This window comes from Chenopodium album, chromosome 23 (genome assembly GCF_948465745.1).
Source record: "Chenopodium album chromosome 23, dcCheAlbu1.1, whole genome shotgun sequence".
In the NCBI taxonomy this organism is placed as follows: Eukaryota; Viridiplantae; Streptophyta; class Magnoliopsida; order Caryophyllales; family Amaranthaceae; genus Chenopodium; species Chenopodium album.
In genome coordinates, this window is record NC_137856.1 from 25,144,954 (window position 1) to 25,154,012 (window position 9,059).

General features: G+C 35.7%; 1 long non-coding RNA gene and 1 pseudogene across 1 annotated transcript; both read right to left on the reverse strand.

The window, feature by feature from the left end:
- Positions 1–1,168: 1,168 nt before the first annotated feature.
- LOC145607186 (deSI-like protein At4g17486 pseudogene) lies at positions 1,169–1,882 on the reverse strand (annotated as a pseudogene).
- A 2,092-nt stretch (positions 1,883–3,974) lies between these two features.
- Positions 3,975–6,954, reverse strand: LOC145608778 (uncharacterized). The gene is made up of 4 exons (XR_014105887.1): positions 6,543–6,954; positions 5,643–5,790; positions 4,387–4,890; positions 3,975–4,299 (listed from the first exon to the last, which is right to left on the reverse strand). It is a non-coding gene; the product is annotated as an uncharacterized LOC145608778 (long non-coding RNA).
- Between the last annotated feature and the right edge of the window lie 2,105 nt (positions 6,955–9,059).

Consider the following 9,059-nt stretch of genomic DNA (forward strand, 5'->3'; position numbering starts at 1 on the left):
TCTTTTCGAAAAGCTTAGAAGATTGTAATGCTCAAGTGTTCTTTTCAAAACAGAACACCAATCCTATTTATACAAGAGAAAATTAGTTGAAGAACCTACGTTTGCCTTAACTCCCACTACACCAAAACTTCCATAAAATTAGGAAGTGTAGTTTCGTGGATGTTTGGGCAGCAAGCTAAAGCACACTATAAGGAAGTGGTTTACTGCTTCCTTTATTTTCTCAACTTCTTTGACTCAGTAAAGAGACGTTTTTAAAATCAGTTTTACCAAGTCAGATTTTCCAAAATATTAGGATAAAATTAAAACAGAAAATCTTTAAATAAATAGGATAGTTTTAAAAGATAATTTTCCGAAAATAAAATAGAATCCTTTTAAACAAAGGAAAATAAAATCTTTATAAACTGAAATTAAATCCACTTAAAATCCTATCAATTATCAAAGTACTTAACATATATACAAGAAGTCTAAAATAAACAATAAAGATACAATAGACTCCTTGGAACTCGATGAAGCTTCGACTCTGGAGCTTCAGTTCCTCACTTAAGGAACTTGGCTTCTGATTGTCTTCTATGCTCATCCAAAGCTCTTTCTTTGACCTTGTTCCATGCTCCATTCTAACTCTAGAACTTCGTTGCATATAAAACCTGTCAATACATCAAAGCTAATAGACAAAAGTTAAAGCCCTTATGGGTTTGCTTAGGTTCCTTGAGTCATCATCAAAACTTAAGATCAACAGAAACATTAAATTGAAAGATGATCCAGTTTACAGGTTTGAATGGTTTTCTATTATTCAATCAAATTTTATTAAAAAGAGCATAAACCATGAAATAATAATATATATGATCCACAGATGTAATAACAGTGATTGAATGAAACTTGATTAATTGTGAAAGTAGTCAAGATAAACAACTTAAACTTATACAACATCACATCTGGCTGGTTGACCTAAACATGCTCTAACTATGTACTAGTTTGTTGTTATTGGCAAATTGCTTCTAGTAGGAAAACCCAATATTATAGGTGAAGAAGTAGTCACAGATTTTGTTTTGCAATTCTTACCATTAACATTAATAGATTCAGAAGGCGGCGTTGATAGATATAAAGAAGATGTTGGATTAGATGATGTAGTGAACCTCTTTGATTGATGAGCTGATCTCTAAGTTCTTGTTCACTTGATTCTCCCCTTCCTTTTTTCATTTCTAGGAGTCTGCCACTCTTGGATTCTCGTCGTCGTTATACTCACCGGAATCACACAGTTGAATACCATTCCTGTGCATTTAGGAACCATTCAATCTACTAGTATGTGCTAAAACACAACCAACTTGTCAAATCTAATTGCTTGGATTATTTAAAATTTACCTATTCGAGCGAGTCGATTAACCCAAGTTGGGATGTGATTCCCTGTAAGCTTAATGCAAACATCATTGCTAAAATGGTTACAATTCTTTGTTATAAGATTATAAGCATTCCCTTTATACTCTTTTGAGAATTCCTTCATCACTTTCTTCACTTCCTCTGCTTCTAACTCTGTCCATCCTATCAATACCTTCTTTCTTAATTTGAATCTTTTGCATCTCTTTGGATCCCCCTCGAATATCCCCGTCGTCGGGTACACGTGTGCACTAAATACGTACTCGACTCCATGAACTGCAACAACAATTACATACATCTTGCAAGTATGTGTTATCATATTTACGAATTACAAAACCAAAATATTAAATAAAAACAAGGTCGATAAGGGACTACCTTGTACATCAGAGTGGTAGAGACCGAGGCCGAGCCAATACGTATATCCATTAATCGGAGTAATATCGTAGACATTGAGGTAAACCGGAATCGAACCACCAACATTAACACAAGTTTTCTTCTTACACAAGAGCATCTTTAAGATGATTAATCTCTATATTAGCATTATTTGTTTACTAAACTACAACTTCTAGTACACTCATAATGGTCCCTACTCCCTACTCCCTAAGTGGGGATATTTAATATTGAAGATAATTTCATATGATATAAAATGACTATTGTTTACTAACTCTAGCATTACATGCATGTATAGTCATAGAAAATTAGATGATTCACCGATTAAGTCCAATTTTTACCACCACTATAATTAAAAGTTACAAATACATGTAACTTGATAGAGATAGATATGGAGAAATCATGTATGAACTGTTAATTAAATAGACATTAAATCATATACCAATATTCCATTGATACTTAATATTGTCGTGTGAAGTAGATGCTTAATTGCACAAACGACAAATCATCGTTCTTTATTTGCATTTATGAACCTAAAAGTTTAGGTCATTTGCTATCTCACCACATAAATGAATCTTTTCAGTTTTTATGTCAATTATATATGGAGATACCAAGCTAGTCTTGGCTTAGACATAAAATTCCGGGGTCGTCTTGTAATAATATAGTGAGGCAATACAATCTGTAAGGGGTGGAGAGAGTAGTGGGTTGAAGACTTGAAGTCATAGATCACATGGCAACTTAGAAAGTTATTACTTAACAACGACACAGTAATATCTAAGAGAGTGAGGGATTGCTCAAGTGATTAGAGCTTCCCTCCCGATTCCAGGAGATATTGGGATCGATTCTCACCCCACCCCTTGTGGCTCTCTAAATACCAAAAAACACGTTAATATCTAAGGAACCTATTAATTAACCTGATTACTAATTTGGGTTAGTACTCCCTCCGTCCCTTTATTACATGCCTATTTCTCATTTTGCACGGGAATTAAGAAAGCTAAAGATTCCTTAAAACTAAAAATTGGGAGTACAAATATGCATGTGGTGTTAGAGATCGAGAGATAGAGAGAAAGAAAAAAGTTGTTGAGAATTAGGAGAGAGAAAGTATTGGGAATTGATGTAAAGTACAAAAAAGAAAAAGAAAAATGATGACAAATCATCAAAACAAAAATAATATTGACAAAAAGTACAACCTATAATATAAATAAAAATAGGCACTTAATTTTGATCACCCCAAAAAGGAATACATGCATGTAATAAAGGGACAGAGGGAGTACTAAATTTGCTTGACCATTTACCATTTAATAATCTAGTTAGTGAAGTCACTCCCTTCCTATATACTTGGCCTTTTTATTTTTAATTGCTCTTGAATACTTAAGAGCTATTAATTCGAGTGTTTGGGTCGGGTTAATCTGGGTTAGGTCATCAACTCAGGCCAAGTCATGTTGAATTGATGGATCCTATTATGGTGGTCAGATTGGATTATGATTAGATTAGGTCATTTATGGTCATGCAACCTATTCGGTTTGGGGTCAGGTTTAGTCAAATTCAAGTTATTTCTATTCAATCCAAATTCAAGCTTACTTTGTTCATGTTTTTACTGGTTTTTAGCAAGTTATTTGGGGTATGGGTTGAGTTACAGCCTGTGCACTTCAGCTTAATTTTAGTTCAGTTCAGCTCCAATCAGTTTAGTTTAGTTCAGTTCAGCTCCAATCAGTTCAGTTCAGTTCAGTACTAATTTCCTTCTCTCATAAAATATTCATTTCAGTTTAGTTTAGTTCAGTTCAGCTCCAATCAGTTCAGTAAATATAAACAGGCCTTTAGTTTTGAGTTGGTTCAAATTTAAGTTGGGTCATTGTTGGCAGGTTCGGATCAATTGGGTATGGGTCTGGTGTTGTTGGGTTGGGTTACATTAGGATAAGGTGAAGTTCAAGCTAGGTTACTATCATTCTTTTTGGTTCGTCACAGGCTAGTATCTAATCAGGTTGAACTCGAGATGGGTCAGAAACAAGCCGGATTGAATTCAGATTTCAACGAGTTAAATTGGGTTTGGATTATTCTTGGGTTCGAGCCAAAATTTGGATCAAGTAAAAAATTTACAAGTCATAACAAGTCGGGTCATCTCCATGTTATGACATGTTTAATTTGGATATTTAGTGATTGAATCAAATTAAAATATAAAGAATATGAACCATGAGATAATAATATTATCCACATCCACAGATGTAAAAACAGTAGATGAATGAAACTTGATTAATGGTGAAAGTCACCAAAGAAACAAGTTAATTTTATACAACATCCATATAGTTTGTTGCATATTGCTACTAGTAGAAGAACCCAAATTAAAGGTAAAGAAGTTGTGACTGATTTTGTTTTTCAATTCTAATCCTTAACATTAAACAAGATGATGTTGTCAACCTCTTCAATGAGCTGCTCTCTATTATCTTTTCTAGGAGTCTGCTGCTGCTGCTGCTGCTGTTCCTGCCTGCTGGATTTTCCTCGTCGTTAGACTCACCGGAATCACACAATTGAATACAATTCCTGTAGCATTTAGGAATCATTTTTAGTATTAATATATGATAAACACAATCAACTCATAAAATCTAATTGTTTGGATTCAAAATTTACCAATTCGAGCGAGGCGATTAACCCAAGTTGGGATATGATTTCCTGTAAGCTTAATGCAAACATCATTGCTAAAATGGTTGCAATTCTTGGTAATAAGATTATAAGCATTTCCTTTATACTCTTTTGAGAATTCCTTCATCACTTTTTTCACTTCCTCTGCCTCTAACTCTGTCCATCCTATCAATACCGTCTTTCGAAATTTATATCTTTTGCATTTCTTCGGCCCCCCCTCGAATATCCCTGTTGACGGGTGAATGTGTGCTCCAAATACATACTCGATTCCATGCACAACAACAATTACATACATCTTTCAAGTATGTGTATCATATTACGAATAACAAAACCAAACTATATAATAAAAAATCGACAAGGGACGTACTACCTTGTACACCCGAGTGGTAGACCCCTAGGCCGAGCCAAGAAGCACAACCATTAATCGGAGTAATATCATACACATTGAGGTAAACCGGAATCGAACCGCCAACATCAACACAAGTTTTTTTCCTACACAAAAACATTTTTAATATGACAAATCTCACAATACTAACATTACTAGTTTAAATAACTACAAATAGTAGTAGTAAAGTATATTAAGATTCTAGTAGAGTCATAATGGTCCTTATTCCCTAGTGGGATACTAACATTTAAGATTAATTTTATATGATATAAAATGACTTATGCTTACTAACTCCAGCATTACATGAATGTATAGTCTTAGAAAATTAGATGATTCACCAATTTAGTCCACTATAATTTGTTTTTAATTGACCAACACTGTACTTAAAATTAACAAATACATAGAGTAGACATGGAAAAATAATATAGAGCCATTTATTAAATAGACATTATTATACTAGATCATTTGCTTTTCAGTTACAATAAATATATTTTTTATCTCTCATAAATAATACCTACTTGTTGCAACTAAAAAGAAATGGAGGTAGTATGTTAATGCATAACTTACAATGATGTGAGAGATAGAGAGATCTCAATGTGTTTTTTTATTTTTATTTTTATTTTATTATTTTTATTTTTTTTTGACATATGCGCTTAATTGACAAAAACAACTACTACCTCCGTTACATATTAGTTGCAACTTTGGAATATTTTATCTCTCACAAATATTGCCCAAAGTTGCAACTAATATGTAACGGAGGTAGTATTACAAACTACGGATCAAGTTCACTGAGCTAATCAGTAAAGCTTTATTAACTCCAATGTTACAAAGATTACAAATCCTAATACAACATCCTTACAAGTAAATGCCGACTTGAAAATCCAAGTGATTGCCCTCGAACATGCTGTTGGAGAAACCACATTTGACCTTCGTTGGTTGTTTAACCCCATTTTTGTTGAGATTGGGAGTAGAACGTAAGAGCGGAACACACACAATTGTTGGTGTACCTAAACTCGAGCTCAACAAGACATAGACAGTCATGTATACTAGGTAAAAAGGGAAAGAAAGTAAGATGATCAAGGCTCAACAACACAATATGAGTGACTTTTACAAGTGACTCAATACCCTTAATTGTGGGTATCTTCGGCCTCTTCTCAAAAGAATAGACCATTGCCATACTAAAAACCCTTAAAAAGAAATTAAAAGGGCCCCCATGTTGGAGAGCAGGGTTAAGATAAAGGTTTTTCAAAGCAACGGATTGAAAATCCATTGCTAAGCTGAAACAGAGATTACCAAGTGATAACCTACCAATACTCCAATGACCGGACAAGTCAAAAGAAGTAACAAAATAAAAAATACAAGCCAAGAAAAACCTTAAGAACCAAAATGGACCACAAACAAGGACACTACCCAAACCCAAAAGTCATTGAAAAAGAGGATTAACACACCCCCTCAGCCCTCCAACATCATGTAAAACCACATGACTAAACACATGCATGTTTACCCAAAAACGACAACAATAGCATCGAAGAACAACACCATCTTGGCAGAGAACCCAAAAAAGTTAGGGAGCCACTAACCATACGTACTAGTGCACTTAAAACCACAATTAAAACTAAAGAGAACCAAACCAAAAAGCAAAGGCAGGAAGACAACATACGAACCAGCCAAATCAAAACCAAAACAAAGATTTCAAAGAAAAATGCAAGAGATCTACAAAACCTTAATCCTAACATTACCAAACACCCTTCGCGATTACCTTTTTTCCGGCAATCCCCTGCAGTGGCGTTAGAGCTAGCCCAAGACCCCTAAAACGACTACATCATCCCTGAACAATTGGTTTTCTAAACCCGGTCTTTCTTCTTGGCCGTAAGGACTTGCAACTAATCAAGGACTTCGAAATCTCCCTGTCACCCAAGAAAACACACCCCAACTCAAGAAGCAGCCGCCGGAGAAGATGGTGTTATACCCTAAGGAACCTCGACCGAAACCCTTACTTGAAAGAGGAGAAAGCTTGCTGGAACTGGAACCACACACATGAGAGAACTGACGCTTAGAAAAACGTAATTAACGAAATGGGTTTCTCATCGGAGCTCCGGCCGCCGTGTCGGAACCCTGGTGAGGCCCTAGGTTTACGGTGGGAAAGTTTCTTAAGGAGAGAGGGGTTTTGGATTTTTTATGAGAGAGAAATGGGTTTTTGTGAGGGAATGTTATAAATAAGTGGTTATATTAAAATTTAATCATTATAAAATTTGTATATTCTTAAATATTAATAATAATGTTTGAAGTTATATATTACTAAAAATAAAAAGCAATAATGTTGCAAAGTTAAAACAAAATATATATGCAATGTATTAAATAATAAAGTAGTTTCTTAGACTACCAAAAAGAAAAGGCACAATAAAATATTACTTACAGGTATTAATTTTATTATATGCGAAGTACTTTATTTTTTTGAATAAAAATTGGTTCATAAATAAAAGGAAAAATTGCTCCCATTAATCTGTATTTTGCCTCGTCCGTCCAAATTAATCCCTACTTTGTATCATTCCCCATCACTCCCAACTTTAGCGGGTATTAATTTCTATTGCACCCAAATGACTTGGAACCGGTTGAAGAGGTAAATTTTGCTAACTTGTGATTAGTTGCACACGTGTCGCAACCGAATTGGTTCAAAAGTAAAAAAAAAAAAATCAAAACATAAAAATTAAAAAAAAAAAAAAAAAAAACAAAACAAAACCACCCAAGACCCAACGGCAGCCCGCAGCCACCCACCTTACCAACACCAAAAGAAGCACAGCGCAACCCGTGGCCCATCTTAACGCCGGACGCACCTCCTCCCTAGCCCTAAACTGACCGAAACGCCACCGCGCCACCTTCTCAGAACAACACACCACCAAATAACAACATCAACCACCACCGTCACCTCTCATCTCCGACCTTCATCAACTTCAATTAATCACTGCACCTTCAAACCCACAACCCACTTGCAGCACTCGCCCAACACCTCCACCGAACTGCACTGAGTCACACACCACCTCTGCCAACACCGCAAGCCGCAATAACCGCACCAAATAACAACAGCAGCACCACAAGTCACCTGCAAGCAATTTACGAACCCCCGAATCACCAATTTGGTGCACAAGCAGCAGCAATTAGCAATTAATGCTCCAATTTAACGGGGTTGAAATTAAATGGGGAAAGGTTGTCGAAATTCAATGGGGATGGAAGGTGGCTGGTCGGAATTCGACGGGGAAAGGAAAGGATGGCGAAATCGGGTGGGGAAGGGGGCAGAATCGAATGGTGAAGGAGATGGAGCTGCGAAATTCGATGGAGAAGGGGGCGAAAACGACGGGAGCTGGGGAAGAATGGGCGGGTTTTCAGGGCGGGGGAGTGGTGGACGCTGTTTTCCGGCAGCGAGGGAGGGGTTTTTGAGGGTGGGGGTGGGGATGGAATGTTTTACAGGATAGCGGTGGGGGCTGGGTTTGGTAGTTGGGCTTTTTTTAAAAAAAATTTTAAGATTTTTTTTAAAAAAAAAAAAAAATTGTTTGGACCTATTACGTGTGGACACTTGTCTAGGTGACCTTTTACACCAAGTTTGATGACCGGTTGGGTGCAATAGAAATTGATACCCCCCCAAAGTTGGGAGTGATGGGGAATAATCCAAAGTAGGGATTAATTTAGGCAGACGAGGCAAAGTTCAGATTAATGGGAGCAATTTTTCCTAAATAAAAAGTCATACGACATCTACAAAGGGATTTAAATCTAATAAATACACAACAATTGAATCAAATAAAAATATCTTAGCTTTTTAGTAGAGCTATGATTGTTGTTGCATATTGTACATTCTTCATACTCTATTTCATATCGCTGTGATTTACAGCCTTCTTCAACGATCGATGTGTAGTAGTTGTGAAGATAATTTTCGTCCTATTTGATTGTCATTAAAGGATTAACCTGTTTTAGATCCCGCTCATATCTTTACCCATGAAACAACTTGTAACATACTGCATTCAAAAAACAAAATCAAAGTTGAAACACATCTCACTCTACGTGATATGAAATAACCAACAAAAATCAATTTTCAACCAAACTTCAATGTTCAAGATGCAATTTGAGAAAGAACAAAAAAAAAGATAAATTCTTATCACATCAATCACCAAGTTTGATGTATCAAGGGTTTAATCAAAGTCTAACTCAAAGTAGGGAAAAGATATCATTTTTCAAAAAATAATAATAACAAAGATTATGGGTAGAGAGAGAAAATCCCATTGCT